General features: G+C 42.7%; 1 protein-coding gene across 3 annotated transcripts in view; it reads left to right on the forward strand.

Moving 5' to 3' along the window:
* erbb4b (erb-b2 receptor tyrosine kinase 4b) overlaps positions 1–26,585 on the forward strand; it is a 623,270-nt gene that overhangs the window by 239,771 nt on the left and 356,914 nt on the right. The gene's annotated exons all lie outside the window — the stretch shown is intronic.

Below are 26,585 nucleotides of genomic sequence, written 5' to 3' on the forward strand. Positions count from 1 at the left end.
GTGTTTGAAGGAAGAAAGTGACTGTCAAACTGCGGTGGTCCTATTTCCTCACCTCTTACAAGTACTGTAGCAGTGTCTAGGCTGGTTCACTTGACTTGGAAAAGCTATTTTGGATCATTAATGAAACTGGAATAACAAGCTTTATACAGTCGGAAGCTCGAAAAAGGGAGAATGTTTTTGCTCGTGATCGTTAGTCTAAAATTTAGATTAACGTGAGCAAAACATTCTCCCATAATTGGCACAGTGCACCTTTTAACCCATTAAGACCTGGAACGCATCTGTGTCACTTTTTCGATTTGAGCTAAAAAGCATTATTTCACACTTTGGCTCTTCAAAAATAACAGATATACAAGCTCATAGCGCGGCACCGAGTGCCGCGCTACGAGCTTGTAGATCTGCTATTTTTGAAGAATTGTGAAAAATAGTGCAAATCTTTGAATATATTTATTCTTTTAAAGCGAACATTTTTTAACTCAAATCTTTGCCTCTGAGGGTCCCTGGAACAAAATATTTTGAGATGGGGGTTGGCGGCCAAATACATAATTTTGGGGGTCCTTGACATGAAAAAGTTTGAGCACCACTGATATAGAAACATAAGTTTTTCAGAAAACTGTTGGGATTTAGAAGACATTTGTAGAATCAGAACCTTAATGGGTTAATTTCAGCCGAAGGTACAAAGCTACTTCCCAAACACCGTCTCTTGCATTGACTGCACTTGGCAAGCTCTCCGGTCGGGCGGTAATAAATACACCAAACACCGCTATCGGAGTGCCCACTGTATCAATTTGACCTCGGTTTAGCTTGACCACAAAATTCCCAGGCAACAGCTTTTCCGGGCTAATGGTGATATGCCACTTTTACTCTGTCTTCGCAGGGGAGGAGAGCGAACATGGCACGCAACGGAATTAGATCCTGCTCTGTTATTCCAATTAATTCTAGGCGGCAGTCACCCTCTGCTCTGACTGAAAAGTCTGTTCTGTTTCACTGGCTCTATACGCTTGAAGCGTCTTTCTCCTTGCTGTGACACGCCTCAGATGAATAGCGAGGCCAAATGAGCCCGCGTTATCCAAATGCTTTTTGAAACTCTGCTCAGAACGGGATAGTCTGACGATCAATTGATGGCGTAGTAAAAACTTCGGGATAGGGCCTAATGATCTACTCTTCTGCCTCGGAGCAGGAGTCGGCACAATGGCGTCGATGCTTGTGACCTCAACCTCGATTCAAAATACAAGTAATGATTCATCAGTTGTAAAACAAAATATGTATACATCAAAAATCAAAAAGCGATTTATTGTGCCTTAACCCATTAAGACCGGGAACACATCTGAAACACATCACATGTTTTAAAGCGAACATTTTAACTCCGATCTGTGCTTCTGGAGAGGGTGCCTATAACAACAGGTTTTGAGATGGGGGTCGGTGGCCAAACATCATTTTGAGGGTCCTTGACACTGATATAGCAACATACCGTTGTGTTAGAAAACATTTTTATTATGTATTTGGCCGCAGACCCCAATCTCAAAATGTTTTGTCCCAGGGACCCCCAGAAGCAAAGATTTGAGTTGCAAATATTCACTTTAAAAATATATATACATTCAAAGATTTGCACACATTTTCAAGATATCTCTAAAATAGCAGATCTACATCTACTATTTTTGAATAGCCAAATAAATAAAAAAAATTACACTGATGCGTTCCCGGTCTTAATGGGTTATAAAAGGACTTGCAATACGAGCCATCCCAGGTTGGGCCTCTGTGTTGTGTCGTTCACGCTCTTTGCACCACCTCAATTGTCAGCTTGTGACTCCTGTGGAGCGAGCCAACCACAGAGCGCCCGGCGCTGCAGGGCATTGTGGTTTTTGTAGTCTGCTCGCTGGCTCTCTGCTGAGAGTCTAATGATGCAGAAAACAGAATACAAACAGTCTGGATGTGTCCATCGGGGAGGACTGTACACAGACACACCAAGGCCAAGTCTCCTCACCATGCGCTCTCTCTGTGTGTGTGTGTGTGTGTGTGTGTGTGTGTGTGTGTGTGTGTGTGTGTGTGTGTGTGTGTGTACTCCAATGGCAATGCTTTTGTCAATGCCTTGTCCTTGTGGCTTAGCAAGGGGGCCGGTCTTCTTCCCTGAGCTGTCAGCTATGCGCCTCGTCTTTTACTTTGTATTATATGTCTGTCATAAAGGGACGTCGCTGATGCTTTGTAATATTTGTATTCTCAAAATGATTAACCCATTAGGACCGGGAACACATCTGTGTGTCATTTTTTAGATTTCTTTAGCTATTCAAAAATAGCAGATATACAAGCTCATAGCGCGGCACTCGCTACAAGCTTGTATATATGCATTTTTTGGGAATAATCGTGAAAATATTTGAATAGATATATTTTTAAAGGGATTTTTTTTTACTCAAATCTTTGCTTCTGGGATTCCCTATTACAAAATATTGGGGGTCCGCGGCCAAGTATATATTATGTATTTGGGGGTCCTTAACTTGAAAAAGTTTGAGAACCACTGATATAGAAACGTACGTTTTTCAAAAAAACGACATTTGTAGAATCTCCAGAAGCAAAGATTTGAGTTACAATTGTTTGCTTTAAAATATATATATTAAAAGATTTGCACAAATGTTCACAATTTAAAAAAAAAACAGATCTACAAGCTTGTAGCGCGGCACTCGGTGCCGCGCTATGAGCTTGTAGATCTGCTATTTTTCAATAGCCAAAGAAATCTAAAAATGACACACAGATGTGTTCCCGGTCTCAATGGGTTAATGTATTGGACCATACAGAGGCTGAGGCTTGGGGGGAAATTAAGCCCCTCTTTGAGTCATGGTGGCAAGCTGCTGGCGATGTGAAGACCCATCGGTGGAGATAAGTAAGAGAAGTTGAGTGGTGAGATGAGCTGGCAGCTAGGGTCGGCGCTGGGGCATATCGGACTGGCAGGCATTTTAAAGTTGCATGAAACCCGTAGGCTGATTTTTTTTGTGGTTTTGTTTTCCCGGGTTCAGGTTAAGGTCGTATGTGGACACAGCGCGCTGTGAGCTTCCCTCCATCCAGGAGTATAGGTCTACCATGGAAGTTTTGTCAGCAAAGTTCACAGGCTTATCAAAGACCCTATTCACCTGTTTCCTAGGCTGTGTGTGTTTCACTTCCTGTTGATTTGATCCAATGAAATCCAATGAAACTGGTCAGATGACCAATGATATCCAATGAAATCGACAGGAAGTGAAACACACACAGCCTAGGAAACTAAGGCTGCGGCTATTGATTATTTTCTTAGCGATTATTTTATCGATTACTTTTCCAATGATTTGAACAATCGTGAGTGCGTATTTTTTAATATATTTTGTATTCATCAACAAATCAATTAACCACTTGACTGTTATTGTATTTATTTCATACAGGCAAAAGCTCACACGTTGTGAGATTATAGATCGGCCTTGTTTAGCTTTTCACCTATACAATGAAATGCCCAAAGTAGGGATTGATTATTTTATCGAGTTATCGATTTCCGATGTTCTATTCTTTATAAGCGATTAAATCGATTAGTTAGATCAGGGGTCTTCAACAGGTGGTCCCGCAAATCTTTGTGTGATGTGATTTTTATTTTTTTTACATTAACCACTTGAACCCTAGGCCCTAGCATCCCGTTGTGAGGCGTTGCGAGGCGTTGTGAGCTTGTAGATCGGCTATTTTTGGCAAAGAGTTATAGGTGTTAAGAGGGGAAAAAAGAGCAGCAAAAGTGTATCTGAAACACAATTTTATATAGAGGGGGTCCCTGCTTCATCTCTCTCTCAGCTAGGGGGTCCTTGGCCTGAAAACATTGAAGACCCTTGAGTTAGATTAACTGTTGCACCCCTAATCCTAAACATGGACTGTGGCAAGTCGCTCAGAGGCACTGGCTCTGGCAGTAGATTAGCCTACTAAATAGCTCCTTCCCCAGGCAATCAGGTTTATGAATGTCCAAGCAAGGGGAAAAAAGAAAATCTTGAGAAACGCTAATGCCCCCCCCCCCCCCCCCTGTATGTGTGGGTGTGTTACATGTACTGTATCTGTGCCAATGTGCAAGCTTTGACAATAGTGTTGATTACTGTCATACAGTATGCTTGCATGCTGGCACGCCCATGGCTCTGGGCACACCTACAACGAACACACCCAGTATTAATTTTATTAGCTGCAGCTGTGTTGTTGTTTGCCATGATTTTACCCTTTTAACCTTGATAACGGAACTGACTTTATGAAGCCAGACTTGCATTCATACGGTAACTCAATGCCATCATCCTTACCCTGTAGCTTCTCTCTTTCTCTCTCTCTCTCTCTCTGACACGCACGCGCGCGCACACACACACACACACACGCACGCACACGCACACGCACACGCACACACACACAGTTAATCATCTCGCAGTGATCATGTTGAATGCAAGTTACGCAACTCAACTGTGCTATACATTTTCATTAGTGTGCACCGATTAGTAAATTGTGCGCACATTTTAGTCAATTGTAAACACAGCTTATATATGTATTAGTAAACTGTGTGCACAAATTGTCAGAGCAAGCCAGTGGCTGATTGCCAGTGGTTGACAAAATGGGAATTAATAGTACTATGCCAATGCCCGCTGGGAACGATGCCCGTTGGGAACACATGCCCGGAGCGGAATCAGGAGATTCTCATCTTTTTGGCAATTATCGTCCCATATCTATTCTTCCCTGTTTTTCCAAAATTTTGGAAAGACTTATCTATTCCAGAATTTCAGCACACCTACAGTACTTGAGAACAACATCCTCTATTGCCATCAATATGGTTTTCGAAAGCAATATTCAACTGAACTAGCTCTGTTACAGCTTGTCAACAATATCACTTCTGCTCTGGATGATGAGAAATTTGTTCTTGGGGTTTTCTTAGATTTAACAAAAGCTTTTGATACTGTCAATCATAAAATTCTTGTTTCTAAACTCAATAGATATGGGGTACGGGATGTTGTTCTTAAATGGTTTTCTAACTATCTCAAGGACAGAGAACAATATGTGTCCATCAACGGTCGCATATCTGAGAAGTTGAAAATCTTAGTCGGGGTTCCCAGGGCTCTATACTTGGTCCTTTGTTGTTTTTGATGTATATTAATGATTTAGCCATGAACTATAAAAAGTCTCTTCCTATCTTATTTGCTGATGATACTAATCTCATTGCCTCGCACAGTGATTTAAATACCCTAGTAAAATATGTGAATGATGAATTATCTGATGTCTTCAAATGGTTTCAATTGAACAAGCTTACGCTCAACATAAAAAAATGTAACTTCATGATTTTCAGTAATATTAACAAAAAATTCCCAATAGATAAATCTAGAATTCTAATTAATGGTACGGAAATCTGCCAGGTTTCTCATACAACATTTTTGGCCGTCATTATAGATGATCATCTAAATTGGAAACAACAGATTGATACTGTAGCTATGAGGTCTATGAAGATGCTTGGCATATTGCGAAAAATCTGTCCACTGGTTCATCCCTCGTCTCATTTAACTCTTTATTTTAGTTTAATTTTCCCACATATTAACTACTGTAATATTGTTTGGGCTGCTACTTATCCTACATATTTAACTAAACTACTCATCATTCAAAAGAGGTTTTTGAGAATGATCTCTCACTCAAATAGACACGAGCCATCTGCACCTCTCTTTATTAAATATTCTTTATTGCCCATTGATAACGTTCATGTTTTTCAAACCTGCTTATTTATGTTCAAATCTAAAAAATGTAAACAAGACCTTCCTTATTCATTTCATACTTTTTTTCATGTTACTTCTGATGTTCACTCTTACCCCACAAGGCAAAGTGATGATTTTAATTTACCTTTTTGTCGTACTTCAAAACATAAACATTTCATCACATTTAGAGGCCCTCAGTTGTGGAGCTCGCTAGATGCATCTCTCAAGTCTTCACTATCCTTCCCAATATTTAAGAAACATCTAAAACAATATCTAATTTCTTCCTTACTATAGTCCATTGATTTAGTCATCTTTACAAAATTGTTTATTCTTTTTTTGTTTTGTTTGTCTTTTTCTTCTTTTGCACTACTGCTCCCCTTGGAAACTTGTATTTTTTTTGTATTGTTCTTATTATGGGGCCAGGCTTCCAGCATGGACCCATATTGTTATTCGCATTATTTCCGTTTCTTCTTCTTCTGCCACTTTTGCCAGTTCTGGCTGAACCGTGCAGTCGCTTTTTATGAAACTCGGCCATATGATAGAATGTCATGAAAAACGATCAAGAAATAATTCTCACAATCTTTCGTCAAAAGGTGGCGCTATAGCACTCAATTGAAAAATGCCAACTTTGATCAGGTACAACTCATGCCCTGTTTCACCTACAGCCATGAAACTTCGATGCACACATGCGTCTCCTCATGCTGAACAACTTTCACACTCTGACTTTTGACCTCTGACCTTTAGATCTCCCACCATTTTGAATTATATGAAAAACAGTTAAAACCTATCTCCTCCTGGGATTTTTGAGTAATCTGCACGAAACTTTTTACACATGAACTTTGGACCTATACCAAAAAACGTTTGCAAAATATCTTCCATAAGTGAAAAAATGAAGCTTTAATGAGCCAATGAATATTGCAGTTTTATGACAATTATTCATCTGCCCCTAACTCATACATGCAGACTTACCATTCTTTGAAACTTTGCAGAAATGTAAAGGGCCATTCCAAATATCACTGAAACCAATCTTACTCCAATTGGTCAAACGGGGGCGCTATAGCAATTTTTTGAAAATTGAAACTTTAAACAGGCAAAAGTCATGCCTCGTTTGGCCGACAGCCATTAGACCTGCTTACACATGTGCCTTGACTAATGAGGAACACATCTATCACGTTGACCAGTAAGCACCGCCCTTAGGTTGTCCGCAATCTTGAGCAGTTTGAAAAACACTTAAACCCAGGATTTTTCAGCTATTTGCGTGAAACTGTATGATCAGTGTGATCTCTTTTTTCAGAGGTTTGTCTCTTGGTCCAATAGCGTCCCGCTTAAGTGTATGTCTCACAACCTCAAGGTCACAGGTTCAAGCCTCACTTGGTGCAGACTTCATCTAAGTTGCATTTCACACAACATGACTATCAATGAATACATTTGCAATTGTTAAAGATAACATGAAATACTTAATTGAGTGTTTTTTACATACTTCATTGTGAAAATAGCTGATCTACAATCTCACAACTTTTCAGATAGCAATGAGAGTATGTTTTTTCAATGTATAACATACTTCATTGTGAAAATAGCCGATGTACAATCTGACAACTTTTAATGGTTTGTGAGCTTGTAGATCGGCTACTTTCACTAGTTTTGGTTCTGAGGAGATGTACAATTTCTTCATTGGTAAATGGTTTGTGAACGAGTGATCTTTGTGTTAGTGAAACAGGGGCTTGGGTCATGACAGAAGGCAAGAGTTTGTGATCCTCAACAGACGATATCAGCCTGGACAAAGCTATAGCACTATAGGTAGTGTTGCAGCTACCTAAGAGTGCCTCATGATCGCAAGGTTGCCGGTTCAAGCCTCACTTGATGCAGACTCATTTAAGTTGAATTGCAAAAAACATGACTCAATCTATTCCGTTTCCATGGCTCTCTCTCTCTCTTCAATCTATTCCGTTTCTATCTTCAATCTATTCCGTTTCCATGGCTCTCTCTTCAATCTATTCCGTTTCTATCTTCAATCGATTCCGTTTCAATGTCTCTGTCTCTTCAATCTATTCTCTCTCTCTCTCTCTCTCTCTCTCTCTCTCTCTCTCTCTCTCTCTCTCTCTCTCTCTCTCTCTCTCTCTCTCTCTCTCTCTCTCTCTCTCTCTCTCTCTCTCTCTCTCTCTCTCTCTCTCTCTCTCTCTGAGGGTCGGCCATAGCTGAGTGGTTAGTGAGCCCGCCTAGGGAGCCAGAGGCTCTGGTTGACCCAGGTACGATTCCAGGCCAGGTCAGCAAATGTGTCGATGAAACTAAATTTGTCCCTGAGCAAGACTCTTAACCCCTAATTGCTCACAGGCCCTCATTGGAAACAAGACCGCAAGGACTTTCATGAACTGACCTGTTAAAGGAATTATCATTTCTCTTTCTCTCTCCTGGCTCCATATTATCGCTGCTTGCAGCTATATTTGAACTTTTAATCCAGTTGTTTTAATGAACTCTCCCATGAAGGAAAGGATTCCAAATAAGCCATCCGGCTTCTTCCTTTCCTCGCACAGCAACTTGTCTTTCAATATGTATTGTTTCTATATTTGTTATAAAACATGTGCTAATGTGTGCTAATAAACTAAACTAAACTAAGCCGCTCCAGTTATGCCGTACCCCTTGTCAGAGAACTGTACCTGTTAGTGCAGTGTTGATTATTAGTACTTGGAGGACAGTCTAAGACGTCAGTATGTCAGGTTTGAAGGCAAGCGGTCGGAAGTTATGAGACAGACTGACACGCAGATATTTTGTTCTTTCATAGATACGATTACCAGCCGTTTCAGACATACATCATTTATAATGTCACTGATCACCTGCCAAATTGGCAGGTGATCAGTGTTTCACTGTTGATGTTCACCCGCATGTGTCAGGTTGGCAGCTGTTCATTTCAACGTGTGCAACTGACAATACAAACTGCCCACCAAATGCAAACTGCGCATAAAAGTCTAAACATGAAAAAGGCCAGATTCAACTTGGATTCAGAGTGGGGCAGAACCGCCTTAAGCCACACTAATAGCAGCAATAAGATATGTATTACAGCCATATGTACTCTTATCCATGAAACCTAGCCTACAATCACAGGACCGCTGACCACAGGCCTCCAACAGCAAAGTGCACCAATGCGGAAGAGATATACTACACTGTGTAACCTTCAGCACATGGCAACTCACCATTAGAACAGCTGGAGGCGACGGCTGGGAACTGCTGAGTCTCCACTGCAGAATGTCTTTTACGTATTTCAGATTTCACGTGAGATCGTGCTCAAAAGGAAGTCGGACCAGCTGAGCTCCACGAGTGTCTATAGGCAAACCTTTATACCTTTTAACCACTTGAACCCGGCGTCCCTGTTCTGTGAATGTCATAATAGGCAAACAGATCTCACGGCGTAACACGTGAGCTTGTAGATCGGCTATTTTCAGCGACGATATTTAGTGTCGAGAGAAGAAAGGAGAGCTCCAAGGATAGACCCCTGAGGGACTCCTTTCAACTAAGCACATAGGGTTAAAGTATACATACAATGTTGGACATGAGAATGTTCATGAGATTCTCCATGAGAATGTTCATCAGCAAAAAGAACGTTGTTACTACGGATTATGTGGAATTATGTGAGGTAGCCTAGGCATTTAAAATTGGCTTACAGAATCGTCATGTGAGGTGAGAAATAGATCCACATTTTTTTCATTAGATGACAACAATATGTAAGACGTAATCAGTTACATAATATAAAATATTTCAGAAACTTCATTTTCATCAGTGAATTTAAACTCAGGGGGCGCATAGTAACCTGATTGGCCGGGCCAGGCCCCGTAAAGGTTGTGACACACCGAAAGCGTCAAGAGATAAAACAGATTGTACCTTTCTGTGTTTTGATCCATCTCATTCTGGATGGTCTGTGCCATGTGGCGACGCTCAAAAGCGGAACCGAGCTCTGAGAGAGATGTGTATCAGTCAACAGATTTTGACATATTCAATCGATGCTTGCAGTGTGACTGGGCAAATGCTGCGCTTACTTACTTTTTACTTAGGCCCATGCATCGCTCCCAGTGGAGCATAGGCCATCTATGACTCGTCTCCATCCAACAGGGCTTTGGGTTGTCCTTTCTGCCTCTAACCAGCTGGTTCCCTGCCTATCTGGGCTGTCCTTTCTGCCTCCCTCCCAGCTGGTTCCTTGTCTCTCTGGGCTGTCATTTCTACCTCCCCTCAGCTGGTTCACTGTCTCTTTGGGCTGTCCTTTCTACCTCCCTCCCAGCTGGTTCCTTGTCTCTTTGGGCTGTCCTTTCTGCCTCCCTCCCAGCTGGTTCCTTGTCTCTTTGGGCTGTCATTTCTACCTCCCCTCAGCTGTTTCCCTGTCTCTTTGGGCTGTCCTTTCTACCTCCCCTCAGCTGGTTCCCTGTTTCTTGAACTCCACCTCAGTGTGCCGCCTCCAGGTGTTCTTAGTCCGCCCTCTATTCCGCTTCCCCTGGGGGTTCCAAGTCGAGGCCTGGCGTGTAGTGCTGGTTGCCGGTTTTCCTCAACGTGTGGCCTATTTCCATCCCCACTTCTGTCTCAGGATCTGCTTCTCTACTGGTTCCTGTCTCCCTCTCAGCCATAGTTCTTCATTCTTGATTTTGTCTGGCCGCCTGATCCTAAAGATGCGTTTCAGACAGCCAATGCTGCACGCAGAGGGGCATCTCCGTAGAAGTCGTGCGTTCCCTGAATCACTGATACTTGAAGTTCTGTCGCTGATGGCATTAACCCCCCCCCCCCCCTCCCTCCCTCCCTCCAAAGAAAAGAAAAAGAGCTCACATGGCTTCTCTGAAATCTGCCATCATTAAGCCAAAGAGCTGGTGAGCAAAATGGCAGGTTCCATGGTAATGGGACTGAGCAGTGCACTCTGCAGCAGTAACTAATTAAATTAGACGGGGAGGTGTCCCAATGTCCTACTGGCTCAGCGTGTTGCACAACCGTTTGAGCCGGTTTCTCTGCTGTTCCAGGAATGTGTCATCTCATCTCATCAGTGTGTTTCTCTTGGTTTGGTGGAGAGGTAAACTTTTAAGTAGTTTTGTTTTCCTTTTGTAAATTGATGCCCTATTAACACATTGAGTGCCAGGTACTATGCATCCAAATCATCCTCAGAGTACCAGCGTTTTTTTTACCGTGTTTTGACGATCTTTGTACAGCCACAGAAGCCACAACGTTCACCTGGCGGGTGGGGGAGGGTCCCGTCTATCCACTGGAATACCGTGATACCCATTTTAGAGCGATTGCCTGTTGAAAATGGCTGGTTTTCACATTCCTAAGTTGCATTAGAGCGCCCTCTTGCGGAATAAAAACATTAATAAAATGTGTAAAACACGTAGATATACGTTTATGGCACATATGTCCAATGGTTTTGGACAGACGAGGTTTCCACCCGACAGTGACGATATCTTGAGCATTGTGAACAGCTAGCTGCAAGTGTCAGTAGCTGCTACGTTATCTTACTGTACTTCTGTATTTACAAACATAACTCGTCAAAGGAAGGTGGAGAGAGACCTCATTTTGCTAGCGGCAGAATGTGATCCCAAGCACTCACAGGTAAACAAAGATTTGCTCTGAAGGTTAGCTCACTAAATATGGTTATATCCACCAGGCTGAAGGCAGAATGGAGAAGACGACATTTTAGCCCCTGGCTGTGTGTCTGCCTGTTCGGGGTGGATCTCGCAAAACCGCTGAAACAATTGACACCAACTTTCTTGTGCACAATGCCAGTAGACCAAGGTAGTGCATCCAAGCACTTTTTAAATATCTAACTTAACTGTTACTCAAAGGCAGTCAGATCAATCTGAAACCAAATTTGGTTTCATATTGCGTTGCGAGCTTGTAGAGTGGCTATTTTTGCGTGACACAGTTGTACGATGAAGTCATTAATTCACCAACAAACACAAAAAGTTGAACTATGGGGATACAAGGTTTCTGCCCGACAGTGACGATATGGGACTCCCTCTTTCTTTGGTGTCTCGCCCAGGTGGGAAACTATGCCTAAACCTTAACCCTAACCTCCCAAGCACTATGCTAACCTTGACCCTAACCTCACAGAAACTATGCCTTAAAACCACGCCCACCTGTGCGAGACCCCTGGGAAAAGCGAGAGTCCGCACAATATGTCATAAATGACGGACATACTTCCTGGTTGAGAGATATATACCTCTCTAGTTCTATCGCTTGTTTCTATGAAGTCTGTGGCAAACTGTAACCAAGGAGACAGAGAGTGACGGGGGGCGGGGTGGTGGTGTCTAATCGTCCTTGAAAAGGATGTGCCACAGCTTTTTAATATCTTCTGCCCCGATGCCCGGGGGCATCCAGGCGGGTGGTGCGGAGGGGGGGGGGGGGGGGGGGGGGGTTGGCATGCGACAGGGCATTACTCACACACCATCGACTTCATTATGCGGCCCTCTCACATATTCCTTCACCCCTTTCCAAAATGCCCCCCCCCCCCCCGACAGATTCTCTAATTCACTTAATTCCTTGATTATGGATTCCAACAGCATCCGGGCGGAAAGGTTAATAATTTTTGTCGGCTGCGCACCTGTACTTTAAAACGCTGATTTTTTAGGATGGGGGGGCTGGAGGGTGGGGTCATTGTGCAGGTTGAAAGGGTGGAAAGCCAATCGCGATATGATCCCCCCCACACACACACTCCTCCTGGTTGCTTTCATTAAAGATTCAGAAAGCATAAGCTTCCAAGGTGCTGATGAGGTATGAGGTGCAAACACATGAGCAGGTACCTCACCTGCCAAGAGGACAGGGAGGGAGACACTAGCACACTCTTCTCTTCTCTTCTCTTCTCTTCTCTTCTCTTCTCTTCTCTTCTCTTCTCTTCTCTTCTCTTCTCTTCTCTTCTCTTCCATTCCTCTGCTTTTCTTCAGATCACAATATGGCTCATGCCTATCTACAGTGGTGGAAGAAGTACTCAGATTTACTTAAGTAAAAGTATCAATACCACAATGTAGAAATACTCTGTAAAAGTTTACTTGAGTAAAAGTACAAAAGTATAGGCATCAAAATCTACCTAAAGTAACAAAAGTAATAGTGCTCATTATGCAGAATGGCCCGCTTCAAGTTTTCAAAATGTTTAAAACTCTTTTGAAAGTAGCTGATCTACAAGCTCACAATGTGTCGCATTGCAAGGCGTTGTGAGCTTGTAGATCGGCTATTTTCAAATGCCGAAGTATACCTTATATAGGGCTGAAGTGTGCGCGTTTTGTAATAATAATCAGAATCGGCAAAGTAATTAGTAACTAAAGTTTCCAGAATTAAATTAGTGGAGTAAAAGTACAATATTTGCCTCTGAGATGTAGAGGAGTAGAACTAAAAGTATTGACAATTTGAAATACCTCAAAATTGTACTTAAGTACTGTACTTGAGTACATGTAAGTTGCTTTCCACCACTGCCTTTGTGTCCCTACTGATACTACTCGCTATTTGCTTGTAATAATTGTGGTCAACACGCTAAATCCTATCCAGTGGTTGCACTTGGTCATTCCGTAAATTTGTAAATTCTGTATTAAGAGAGTCAGCTAAAAATGCCTGAGACATGAAAGGCATTTGTGGAGTTCTAGAGCTGATGAATCAGCTCTGTTGCTGCCAGCCAGGTTCCTGTGCCTGAACCTGCTCATATAATCATCGTAATTGATGCCGGGTGTCCGGTCTAATGTCAACTCAGCCATAGGTGAGAGCAAATTGGAATAAAGATTTAATTTTCTCCCTTTTATTAATGTGATGTCTTCCCCTCAGCCGGTATTTCATTGAACCGATGCTTATTACTTTATGGATACCTCTAATTGGGATATAAAGTCACAGCCAATTCTAAATGTTCAATGAAGTTATGCAGGCTCGCTCAGAACGCTGTGGGAGCCGCGCTCGAATTGATTCCTTCGGCTGTTTCAGCGGCAAGCTGTTGCATCATCTCTGCGAAAGACACTCAAAGTGTCTCGAATCAGTATGCCGCTGCATGTTTGCATCATTCTGCACTTTTAAGGGGAAGTTCTCCTTGAGCGTGTGGTATTTGACACTGTTGCTAGGTACAGTGCACTCCTTGGTGCTACACAAGCTAGCAGCCCCACCCCGAACCTAGTATTATGAATTGTGTATTATTGTGATGTTTTTGGGGCGGTGTAACCGCCCCCTATAAGTGAGGTTTGGACACTGACCAATCCTGCACCGTGATTGGCCAATAGTCTACAACGCAGTCTACAACGCTAACCCTTCCACAGTCAATGCAAATCTATACTTTTGCAAAGTCAGCCAATCACATTACAGCTAGTGTCATCAACACTAGCTGTAATGTGATTGGCTGACTTTGCAAATTCAGGACTGTGATTGGCTAGCAAAACACATGACACATGTGCAGCCCTATGAATAGCAGTATGGACTTAAAAAATCACACCCAGTGTGAAGTGGGCGGTGTGTGGTCATCACAACATGACTCACTTTAAGAAAAAGGAGGAAGTCCATACTGCTATTCATAGGGCTGCACATGTGTCATGTGTTTCGCTAGCCAATCACAGTCCTGAATTTGCAAAGTCAGCCAATCACATTACAGTTAGTGGTGATGTGTCCAAAACTCACTTATAGGGGGCGGCTACACTGCCCCAAAACACATTTATGTTGTTTTTAATTGAGTCATGTTGTGATGACCACACACCGCCCACTTCACACTGGGTGTGATTGTTGTGCTATGTTGATTAATTGAATACATAGGACCACAATGGAAACAAGTCCCCAGAACGTTTTTGTTTAGCCTAAATGTCTGATTGTACCCCGTGCTGTTTATATTTATGACTAATAAAGTATTCAATCAATCAATCAATCAATCTAAATGGTCACCTGCCGATCTATAGTATCTATAGGACCAACTGGTACAGTGAGACATCTCGTCCTGAGATTTACTTTTAGTTTGGCTGACATGCTTATCAAGAGTTCCAACATGAGTCAGAGGCAAGGTTCCCTTTGATTGGAGAAGATTATAGATACAATGTATTATTATTATTATAAATATTTGTTTGCCATTAATTAGCGTGTGTGTGTGTGTGTGTGTGTGTGTGTGTGTGTGTGTGTGTGTGTGTGTGAGTGTGTGTGTGTGTGTGTGTGTGTGTGTGTGTGTGCGTGTGTGTGTGTGTGTGTGTGTGTGTGTGTGTGTGTGTGTGTGTGTGTGTGTGTGAGTGCGTGTGTGTGCTCTGTGCGCATGCTTTTAAGAGCATGTGTGTACATGCAGGTGAGAGTAATGGGGGAAGAGGGGAGAGTGAAATAGGGATAACATGTTTGTGCGGTTGTGAGTGTGTGTGTGCTACTGCATGTGTACTGTAGGTGTATACACTGACTAAGATATGTTAATAGTAGCAGCTCATTGTCAGTTGGCACTCTCTCTCTCTCTCACGCACACGCACACTCACACTCACACTCACACACACACACACACACACACACACACACACACACACACACACACACACACACACACACGGTGCCGGAGAAGATGTACTTTCACTAAGAAAAGGAATGTGTGACACTTTATGCAAATGGCTCAGAAGGCTGTGACAGCTTGACTGGGCTGACTTGGCTGAGTGCTGTGTGTGTGAGTCTCCTGGCATGGCCTTTTCCTCTTCCATCAGTCTCATTTCTGTCACTCATTTGTAACACTGGGAACCTTCAGAGGTTCCATTCCCTTCTGCTTCTTTTTAAAGATTTTTTTTTGGGGGGGCTTTTTATGCCTTCATTATAGATAGGACAGTAGGCTGACAGGAAATGGGGAGAGAGAGATGGGGGGTGACATCGTCACGCAGCAAAGGCAGTTGGGACTCGAACCCACAACGCGCTGTTAGGCTACATTGTAGTCTAGATGCCTGGACCACTAAGCCAGCAGTCCAGGCCTGCTTCTGCTTCGTTTTGTTATTGTTGTTGCTATAATTGAAAAGAGATCACAATAGATACACTTATTTCGGTAAGACTGTATATTAAGGTCAGGTCTATGATGCTTATAAGGCATTATAACACTCATTATAAATGTTTATAATTATGCAGAACAACAACGTTTATGGAGAATTATCAGAGCTGGTCATACTTGTCATAAGTTCAGTGGAACAGCACATTATCAGTTATAAAGTGTCTTTGCTTGTTATAAGTTGTCATGCATAGTTATAAACATTTATAACGAGTGTTCTGAAGCCTTATAAGTGCATTATAATGCATTATAAATGTGCTTATAATTATTGACCCAACCTTAATCAATTACCCTTCATTCTGAGTAAATCCACAACATTTTAGAACGCTGTCACACTTCTATTAGTTGTGTGTGTGTGTGTGTGTGTGCGCGCGCGTGTGTGCGCGTGTGTGCGCACGTGCGCTTGCGCATGTGTTTGTCCACGTCCGTGTGTGCATGTGTGTACAAACATGCGACATAAGTTTACATTCATTTGCACCATGTACAGTACACTGTTATTTCTGCAAACAGCACTGATTACGGTACGCATGTGATTACAATGTGTTCTGATTGCAACACACAGCCTGAGCTGCAGGTCTTTTCATCCATTGTGCAGCAGCACTGCTCTTTGCATTCTCTGATGCTCTCTGCCTGCCACTTATACTGTAAGCCTGTAAGCCTGGCGGAGAACAGGCTTTTTGAGCTTCATTATTTGTGACTTGTTGCTCATTATACATCTAGTCATGTATCAGCTAGCATAAGTAAGCAAATAGTATGGGATATAGAGCCGTTTATTGAGTCAACCGCTTCTCTATTTTTTTCTGCCTGGAGTACATGTGTGTGAGCTTTTTCGTTGTGCACTTGCTTTAACCGCTTTTGATTGATTGATTGAATGCTTTATTAGTCAGAAATAAACAGCATGTGGTACAGTAAGACGTTAAAGCTTAAAGGATAACGCAAAAAAAGTCCTGGGGACTTGTTTCCATTGTGGTCATATGTATTCAATTCATCAACTTAAACACTCTAGACCAGTGGTTTTCAACCCTTTTCACATCAAGGTCCATTATTTATTCACCATTTGAGCCACGGACCACCTCTCAGACCCAAGATTTAGACTTAGAATATTTTGTTATCGTTGGATACGATTTTGTCAAAATAACAATTCTTCTACGTTCTCTAATTGTGTAGACTTCTTGTAAATTAAGTAATGCAGATGTTTAATAATAATGTAACTCTTGAGAGTGTACAATGAAACCAAATGGACCCGTAAGGGTCCATTTGGTTTCATTTTACACTCTCAAAAGATAACCATCTATAAGCGTCCATTTGGTTACCAACTCTCCATCATTTAGCTGGGGACCTCCTGGAACCCCCTCAAGGACCACTGGTGGTCCCCGGACAACTGGTTGAGAACCACTGCTCTAGAAAACTGGACCTGAGTTGACTCTGTACTTGGATCGCTTTTTTCCCCACGTATGCACCAAACCTCTTAGCTGATCTACAAGCTCACAGTGAGCTTTTACTGTAGATTGGCTATTTTGGGCTAATGTTCCTTCCCAGCATATATGGAAGCTGGGGTTCAAGTGGTTAAATGGAGCTCGCATTTTGAAAATAATACTGTGAGACTATGAGTGCTTGCGCCGTGTGGAAAAAATGTTCCATACGCTGCAAAAAATGAATCTCGGTCTCCATGGTTTTGTTAGGCGTTGTACAGTAATTACTAGACGCATCAATCCCCCCCCCACCCCCCTCCTGTGAAAAGACCTTAATGCACCAACCCTTAGACAATTCCTCATATATGTGTGCAAACATACCTGGCAATACAATTAATTCAGATGCTGATGATACAAGATTCAGATTGCACTTTATCGATTTGTTATGTAATTCATAACTTGAGCCTTCCACACAAGCACGCGCGTGCGTGCGCACACACACACACACACACACACACACACACACACACACTCACACTCACACTCACACTCACACTCACACACACACACACACCTTTGCTGTCTGGCAGAAACCACGTATCTCCCATACATATTTCAACTTTTATGTTTTTTTCCCAAAAAGTTATGCCCTACTTCGTCGTACATGAGTGTCACACGAAAGTAGAGAAACTATAGCCGATCTACAAGCTCACAATGCAATGTGTTGTGAGCTTGTTGATCTGATATTTCTATTTGTGGAGGGGAAAAAATACACGTGAAACTGAAAGTGTTTTGGTCTGTGGATTTATGTAAATATTGAACCAATGGGAAAAAATTGAGCTTGTTGTGACTAAATCAGGGGTCTTCAACGTTTTCAGCCCAAGGACCCCCTAGCTGAGAGAGAGATGAGGCAGGGACCCCCTACACTATATTGTATAAAATTGGGTTTTAGATTCAACTTTTTTTGTTTACGTCTACTGTTCTTTTGTCCCTCTACACCTATACCTCTTTGCCAATAATAGCCGATCTACAAGCTTGTAGATCTGCTATTTTTGGCTAAAGTTCTCCTCAGAAAAGAGATGCTGGGGTTCAAGTGGTTAAGGTAAAAAAAGAAAATTCACACAAAGATTTGGCGGACCCCCTGTAGTTACTCTGAGGACCCCTAAGGGGTCCCGGACCCCCTGTTGAAGACCCCTGGACTAACTAATAACTACAGTGGATCCATTTGAACACAGGTTCGTTTTCCAAATTCCCTGAAAAGTAACGTTTTTTTAGACATACAAGTTTTCCACCTGACAGAGACATATATATATATACAGCAGTCAGCAGAAAGAAATAAAGGCTGTACAAAATGTAAGTGTTTCACTGCAGGGAGTCTAACGGTATGTTTCATATTAAAATCACCTCAATTAATCTCCAACTGAGATCCTTCTGCAGCACTCTCTCCTTACCTTAAATCCTCCTCATTACCCTACTCCATCTCTCTTTCTCTCTCTCTGTCGCTGTGGTGTCTGTCTGGCTGTACAACTCTCTCTCTCTCTCTCTCTCTCTCTCTCTCTCTCTCTCGCTCTCTCTCTCTCTCTCTCTCTCTCTCTCTCTCTCTCTCTCTCCCCCCCCTCCCCCTGCTGCTGACAGCCAGACAGTAGTTAATAATCCATTAACAGAACAGGGGGTCGTCAGTCATAAACCTCTTGCGGACATGGGCTCTGTGTGGGTGTGTGTGTGTGTGTGTGTGTGTGTGTGTGTGTGTGTGTGTGTGTGTGTGTGTGTGTGTGTGTGTGTGTGTGTGTGTGTGTGTGTGTGTGTGTGTGTGTGTGTGTGTGTGTGTGTGTGTGTGTGTGTGTGTGGTTGGGGGGGGGGGGTTAGGGGAGGAATGAAGCCCAGTGACCCAGCATGCCACTGAAGCTCCACCTGCAATCACCTGCCCCAGACAGAGTACACACAAACACACACGTTTGTATTACTATACTTGTGAGGACGTCAACATTTTGGGACGGCAGTTTTATGAACAAATTTGTTTAATTTCTTTTGAAATTTGAAAGCCGCAAAATAGAAGATCTACAAGCACACAACGTGTCGTGTTGCGACATGTTGTGAGCTTGTAGAGCTCACAACGTGATCTACAAGCACACAATCACAACGTGTCGCAACACGACAGGTTGTGAGCTTGTAGATCAGCAATTTACGCACGCACGCACGCGCGCGTGCACACACACACACACACACACACACACACACACACACACACACACACACACACACACACACACACTATTTATCCATGGTGAAACACTACCAAGCTAACTGCCTTTGATTCTTGGCCCTTTATTGAATTAGTTGGCATCTGCCCGCTGGAATCAATAACACAGTTTGTGCCAGAGTCCCCCCCCCCCCCCCCGGTGAACAAGATGTAAAAGAGAAAATCAAGTGTGACAACAACACTTCAATCAAAGCAGCCTCTTCCTCTCCCTTTCACTGCCTGGACCAATCATTGATCTCTGATAAGGGGGAGTGTCTCTCTCACACAGACACACACAGACATACACGCACACACACGCACACGTGCACACGTGCACACACACCTTGAACCGAGTGTAGGGATAAAGGGAGGGAGAGATGCAGTGGTGTGTTATACCTTGTTATGCTTTACGTAGGCCTAATATATGATGTGCAGCTTTTTCTTTTTTTTAAGCGTAGCCCTCTACTAACCCATCAGTGGTGTAAAGTAACTAAGTACATTTACTCAAGTAATGTCCTTAAGTACAATTGTGAGGTATTTCTTTTACTTTACTGGTGTATTTCCAATTTTTCAGTACATTTACTTATACTTCACTATATCTCAGAGGCAAATAGTATACTTTTACACCACTGACAATCTACAACAACACACATCACATTATGATTTAATATTAAAATCGTATCTACTATATCAGCAGTTTATGCGTAACCATTTCCCAACACAGGCGAACCCTAAACTAAATATATTTGAATCCACCTTCAACCTGGTGTCTCTATTTTGGGAAGGTCATCATACTATATAATTCAATTATTGATTGAATACTTTATTAACAGTTTGCAAAAAGCACAGAAGTACAGTTATACAATCATGCTAAAAGGATAACACAAAAAGCCCCTGAGGGCTTGTTTCCATTGTGGTGCTGTGTTGTGTATTCAATTCATCAAGACATAAATAGGGAGACTTACAATACTGTACAAGAGAGATCAATACTAGGAGCAGTGAAAGCATATTTATAGAAAAACTGCAGGGAGTCATTTCTTTTGGCGAGCTAGAAGACTTCTCTGGGTCCACTCGCAAATTGCAGACAGGTGCTCTTTTATGTATTATTATTTTTGTTTACCGGTAGTAATTTTTTTTGCCAATTTGTGTGCCTGGGGCACAACAAAAAGTTTGAAAACCACTGCCACCACTCACCTCAGACTCTCCTATAAGGGAATAAAGCAGTCTGTGTGCGAACGTGGCTATTTAAAAGGCTCCCTGTTGGCCTATAGGGCATTATCGCGCCTCGGTACACAGAGGCATGCTGCTGAGTGATGAGGTGGTACAGATCAATACCACAGAAACAGCTGGTAAAACCCTGCGTCTAGCCCTGTTTTCTGCTACAGTGAACCGTTGCTATAGGTTCTGACCACCTACATAACAGCACACAGACTCATGTAATTGGCCACAGCTGTATATATATCTAAGCGGGCTCCGTAGGACCGAATCCCATATATTAGGTAAGTTGATCCCAGACTGGCTTAAAGAAGCTGCTAATAGCTTTATCACGGCTGAGGTCGTTTTGGCTCGCTCCCTGATTACTCCTGAGCCACGAGACCCCTCCAATTAGATGCAACTCTGCTCCCCTTGGATCACTTAATTCACTCTCTCTCCATCCATCCTAGCTTTTATCCCACTCTTCCGCACACTTATCCACCTGTCTATCCCCCCTCTTTCTCTCTTTAGCTCCCTCACTCCTTGCATGCATGTATCCTTTTTTTGCCCCCCTTCCCTTATCATTATCCATGTGTCAGTCAGTCAGTCTCTCCTTCTGTGCTTCAAAGTGTCTTCTGCCTACCTCAGTATCCCTTTCCTCTCAATCCGTCTCTCCCTCCCTTTATCCCTACACTCGGTTCAAGGTGTGTGCGTGCTCGTGTGCAGTGGTGGAAAAAGTATACTCACGTTTTTTTACCCACAGTAGCCTAAGTAAAAGTATCAACACTGCAAAATAGATATACTCTGTTACAAGTAAAAGTCAGGAATTCAAAATTGACTTGAGTAGAAGTACAAAAGTATCGGTATAAAAATGTATTTAAAGTACCAAAAGTAGAAAGTACTCATTATACAACATTTCCCATTTCACAAGTTTTCAAATGTCTAAAATGTATACACATCTTTTGAAAATAGCCGACGTACTAGCTCACAATGCATTGTGAGCATGTAGATCGGCTACTTTCAAATGGCCGAAATGTATATAGGGCTGAAGTGGTTAATGTATGTTTTGTAATAATAATCAAAATCTACAATAAGTAACTAGTAACTAAAGTTTTCAAAAAAATGTGGTGGAGTTTAATTACTACAACAGCTGTCTTTGATTGTGACTCGTTCCTCTGTTTTTGTACATACACCTATGTCCTGTATTGCATCAGACCTGATGAACACCCGCATGGGTTGAAACGTTATCAAACTTATTTAATACATCTTCTTCCAGGAGCTAAGAAATGGGGTGCGGACTTCCCTTCCTTCTTCAGTGCACGTATATTAAAACATGTTGTTGGGATGTGCGTGCTTCCCGTTAGACTCTATTTCTGTTGTATAGACGGATTTCCGCGCGACGTCATCACAGAGCAGAATGCGCAATCTGCGCATGCTCGGGGGAAACGAATTGTTGCGCCGTTCACTCTGTTGTTGTGTTCGGGAGTTAGATAGCCATAATTCTGCTATTATAGGCATAATAGGCATAATGCTGCTATTATATACAAACAGATCCAACTTCCGACAAATCATTTTTATTGAGTAAACAAGGTATTACAAACTGCATAATTTAATCTACTTTCATTAAACCCGGTGAAGATCATTTCTTTTATGAATGGACATTTGACCAGAGCTGCTGCGGGTAATGGCGCCCTCTATAGGCTTCACCCTCCTCTGCGCGGTCATATCCTCTCATGTTTACTAACAGGAAACCCGTCTATAGATACAACAGACATTTCTAGATAATATGTGGTGGTTGGCACAAAATCCTAAGACACACCTGGACTTGCGTCATGGCACACCGTTTGTGAAGCACTGAAGTAAGGCTGTGCAGTGCAATGGACGCGGGGGCCACCGCACACCACCCCGCCCCCCATCTCTCCAGAGAGGGGGGTGGGGGTAATTCCATCTTACACAATAGCTCCCATCACACGTGTTCGGCTCATGACTTGTTATTACCAAACGTGAGCCCCCCAAACCCCCCCCCCCCCCCACACACACACACACACACACACACTACCTGCCCATCCCCGACGCGGAAACCGGTCTGTCTGTTATCGAGCGGCGGGGGGGGGGGGGGTAGAGAGCTAGTTGGACCATGGGAGATGATTGCTCACTGATGTCCATTAATGCTCCTAGTACGGCCATCAAGTGGGTAGCCAGGCGGGTGTGGGGTGGGTGTGGGGTGGGTGGGAGGCAGAGGAGAGGGTGTCACGTCCACTGTAATCCCCTGGAAGTGTCACGAAAATGAACAACCGGATCCTTTCTTTGGGCCTCCAATCCTTTCAACCTCAGTGGCGGAAACAATTACGGTGCCAACCGCCTCAATTAATGAATAATTGAGGAACCGACCAGACGTGTCTACAGGTTTTTTTTTTATAACAAAGATTCATCTGCCTTCCATTTATTTATTTTTTTATGCTGTTATATTAGCTTGCTGCTAGCAGGGTAATGAAATGAATAGCTGGGGGGACGGGGGGGGCTGTTTTGTTTGAGTTCACTGGAGGGTAGTGTTTACGCTCATGGGGGCTTAGTTGTTTCAACAATCTGGGTGTTCATCACCGTCACCCCCCCTTCACCGCAATGTTGTAAACACACAGTGCATGCACACACGCGCAGGCGTGCACACGCATGGCACGCACCCTGCAAACGCGTCCTGTTAATAGTATTATCACCAAGGAAAATGCACGGCAATGTGAGATAGCTAACATCAGACAGTTCTCAGGTGGTGCAGCAGCTGTTCATCTTCACCACCGTGGAGTCTATGGGTTTGAATCCAACGTGGTGCTTTTCTTTTCTTTGACAAACACTTTGACTTTTAGTCTTCCATCATGGACATTAATTCCATGTACAGTAAGTGACTCCACCATGACAACCAAATAGATTTAGAACATCTGGAGAGAAAGAAAAACCCGCAACAAGGCCTTTTATTTCGTTTTTAACCGAGATGGAACGAGTATGTGATGTGATGTAATTCAATCCTGATTTTCGCTCGTGGAAATTAATAAAGTCTCTCTCACTCTCTCTCTCTCTCTCTCTCTCTTTCTCTCTCTCTCTATTCGTTAGGCTGACAGCCAGATTGCTCATCAAATGTGCATATTGAGCATATGAAGTTCTCTTATTCGAGTTTTAAAAAGCTGTAGTGAGATTCTTGATTGCTTTCTTGCATTGGAATAGGCCTACACTGAGGATGTTTTAAAAACATATATATTATGGATCAGACTCTCCAATATCATGGGAATAACATTATGGATGCTATTTCATAGAGCTTTATCTCCATCATCACCTTAACTACCACCACCTGAGTCATGGCTGCATGGCTTTTAACCACATGAACCCTAGTGTCCCTATTCTGGAAAATAGCTGATCTACAAGGCATCGCAACACAGGACACATTGTGAGCTTCTGTCTAGAAACTAAAATACTTTGCAGATATAAATATATTACATTATAAAACATACATTAACCACTTGAGCCCTATTTTATACCTAGGCTATTTTCAAACATTTTAGTACTTTTACTTTTGGTGCATTTTGATACCAATACTTCTGTACTTTTACTCATATGAGTACTTTTTCACACCACTGGTCTTGTAGATTGGAAGATCACCATGTGTGGACAAGACAGAAAAAACTAGCAAAAGTAGCAGATCTACAAGCTCAAAACGTGTCGCTTTGAGCTTGTGTGTGACGATTAGTATGATGACGTAGGGCATTAATTCACAAAAAGTAAAAATATGGAGATAAGAGGTTTCTCTGCCCGACAGCAACGATATCTTATGCTCCCCCCGTGCCAAAAAAATAGCCGATGCACAAGCTCTTGTGTGAGCTTGTAAATCGGCTATCTTTGGCGAGCAACGTCGTTCTACAAACGGAGCGTAAAATAGGCATTACTCCTTTTGCCTCTGCATGGCTTCCCTGATTGATATCCAATTTACACAAACACAAACCCTACCCACGTATACTTCAACCCAACAAGTGCAAAACACACTGGCCCACACACGCACACACACACACACACACACACACACACACACACACACACACACACACACACACACACACGCACACACACACACGCACACACACGCACACACACGCGCACACACACATTTTTTTTACAATACTTGTGAGGACATCAATATTTTAGGACAGCAATTTTACGAATGCCATTAAAAAAAATTGGGTATTTTAGCCGTAAGCCTAAAGCCCTGTGAGCTTATAGATCAGCTATTTTTTGGTGCATGACACTGGCAAATAACAAGTATATAATAAGTATAAATCACGTTTAACTCTAATTCCAACCTCTACATCTAACCTCTAAATGTCTAACCCTGACCCTAACCCCAACCTGAATATTTTCCTAATTGTAAACGTATCTCTAAAAACATTTTCAACCATAATCACGACCATTTCTCTTGTGAGGACAAGGAAAACGGTCCTCACAACGTCTATTCCTCAAATTCTACTATACTTGTGAAAACGTACGTTTGGTCCTCACAAGTATAGTAATACACACACACACGCACGCACGCACATGCGCGCGCTCGCACACACGCGCACCACTGCCAATTGCCCTGATCACGGCTCTCCCTGGCACTTGGCGGTTTATCGCCGGGACGCATTACTGTATTACAAGATGTATATTTTCACTCTCCTCTAATAAGAGCATAGATTACAACGGGCAGCTAAATTCACTCGCAGGCATCTGGGTTGATTGCTTTGGTCTGCCCAGAGTGTTATCCTATATCTTCTTAAGCGTCAGTGTGCCCGGCTATTTACATTGCTCCACTCAGCCTTAAAACAAATTCTAATCGATCGGGTGGCGTGATGAAGGACCCCCCCCACCCGCCGCAAATGAAAAGTAATCCGGTGGAAAGGGGACGTAAGAACGGCCACGGAAATCAGATTGAATGTCTCGTGGCTGCGTTGGCTGCAATAAAGAAACGGGGACTTGAAAACCCGTTTCTTTCTTGTCACATCGGCTAACAAGACCGGCGAATGTAGTTAAACTACGCTGTTCCCGGGGAAAATTTAGAGGCTGCCGTTTGGAGAGAATTCTATTTGCTATCAGTGAGAGTTATTGTTAACTGTCTGCGACCTCACTGGATACACTCGGTGTTCCAGTGGGTTTAAGGGGACAGACTTGTCTCTATACTGTGACACACACATTATCGTTGGTGTCGGGGCTACGATATGGGCATATTCAAACTTTTTGTGTTTTTTTCTTAAATTAATCCATAATACCGGGAAAGCATCTGTCATTGCAGATTTTAACCACTTATTTTGACTGTTCAAAAATAGCAGATATACAAGCTCGAGCCTGTAGATCTGCTATTTTAGAAAAATCATGAACATTCGTGGACATCCGTGAATATATATATATTTTTAAAGCGAACATTTGTAACTAAAATCTTTGCTTCTGGGGGGGGGGGGGGGTTCGCTGGAACTAGCAAATCCATATCATTTCGGGGGTTAGGGGTGACATGAAAAAGTTTGAAAACCACTGATACTATAGCAACATAAGTGTTTCAGAATACTGTTAGGATTTAGAAGACATTTGTAGAATCGGCCTCATGTCTTAACTATCAAAGCTTTGTGGCCATACATGACAACTGTAAGGGTCACATTTGAAGATGTATGAGGTCAACAGACCTTTGAGTAGAGATTGGTTGAGAAAAGAATCACACCCAGTGTGAAGTGAGCAGTGCCTTTGATGAGTTAACATTGCTGCACAGAGTTGAATTAAACCTCAGGATTTTACAGTGTAGTCGTGTAATCGGCTTGGCTATATTCCTCTATTTAAACTAGAGAGGAACAATGTTAAATGTTGATGCCGTGCATACATTCATACATATGGGCAAACACTCGGTCACGTGTTGGAGCGGCTGGCACAGCTCAAAAACGGCATTGCTTTTTCATTCAGTCGCACGCTACGGGAAGTCTGGTGAAAAAGAATACCAGGTGCACAGTAAAATGCGAAGTGTTAAATTTAACTCTAGAGAGATACTTGAA

This window comes from Gymnoscopelus microlampas (genome assembly GCF_963454915.1).
Source record: "Gymnoscopelus microlampas genome assembly, chromosome: 17".
NCBI classification, from domain to species: Eukaryota; Metazoa; Chordata; class Actinopteri; order Myctophiformes; family Myctophidae; genus Gymnoscopelus; species Gymnoscopelus microlampas.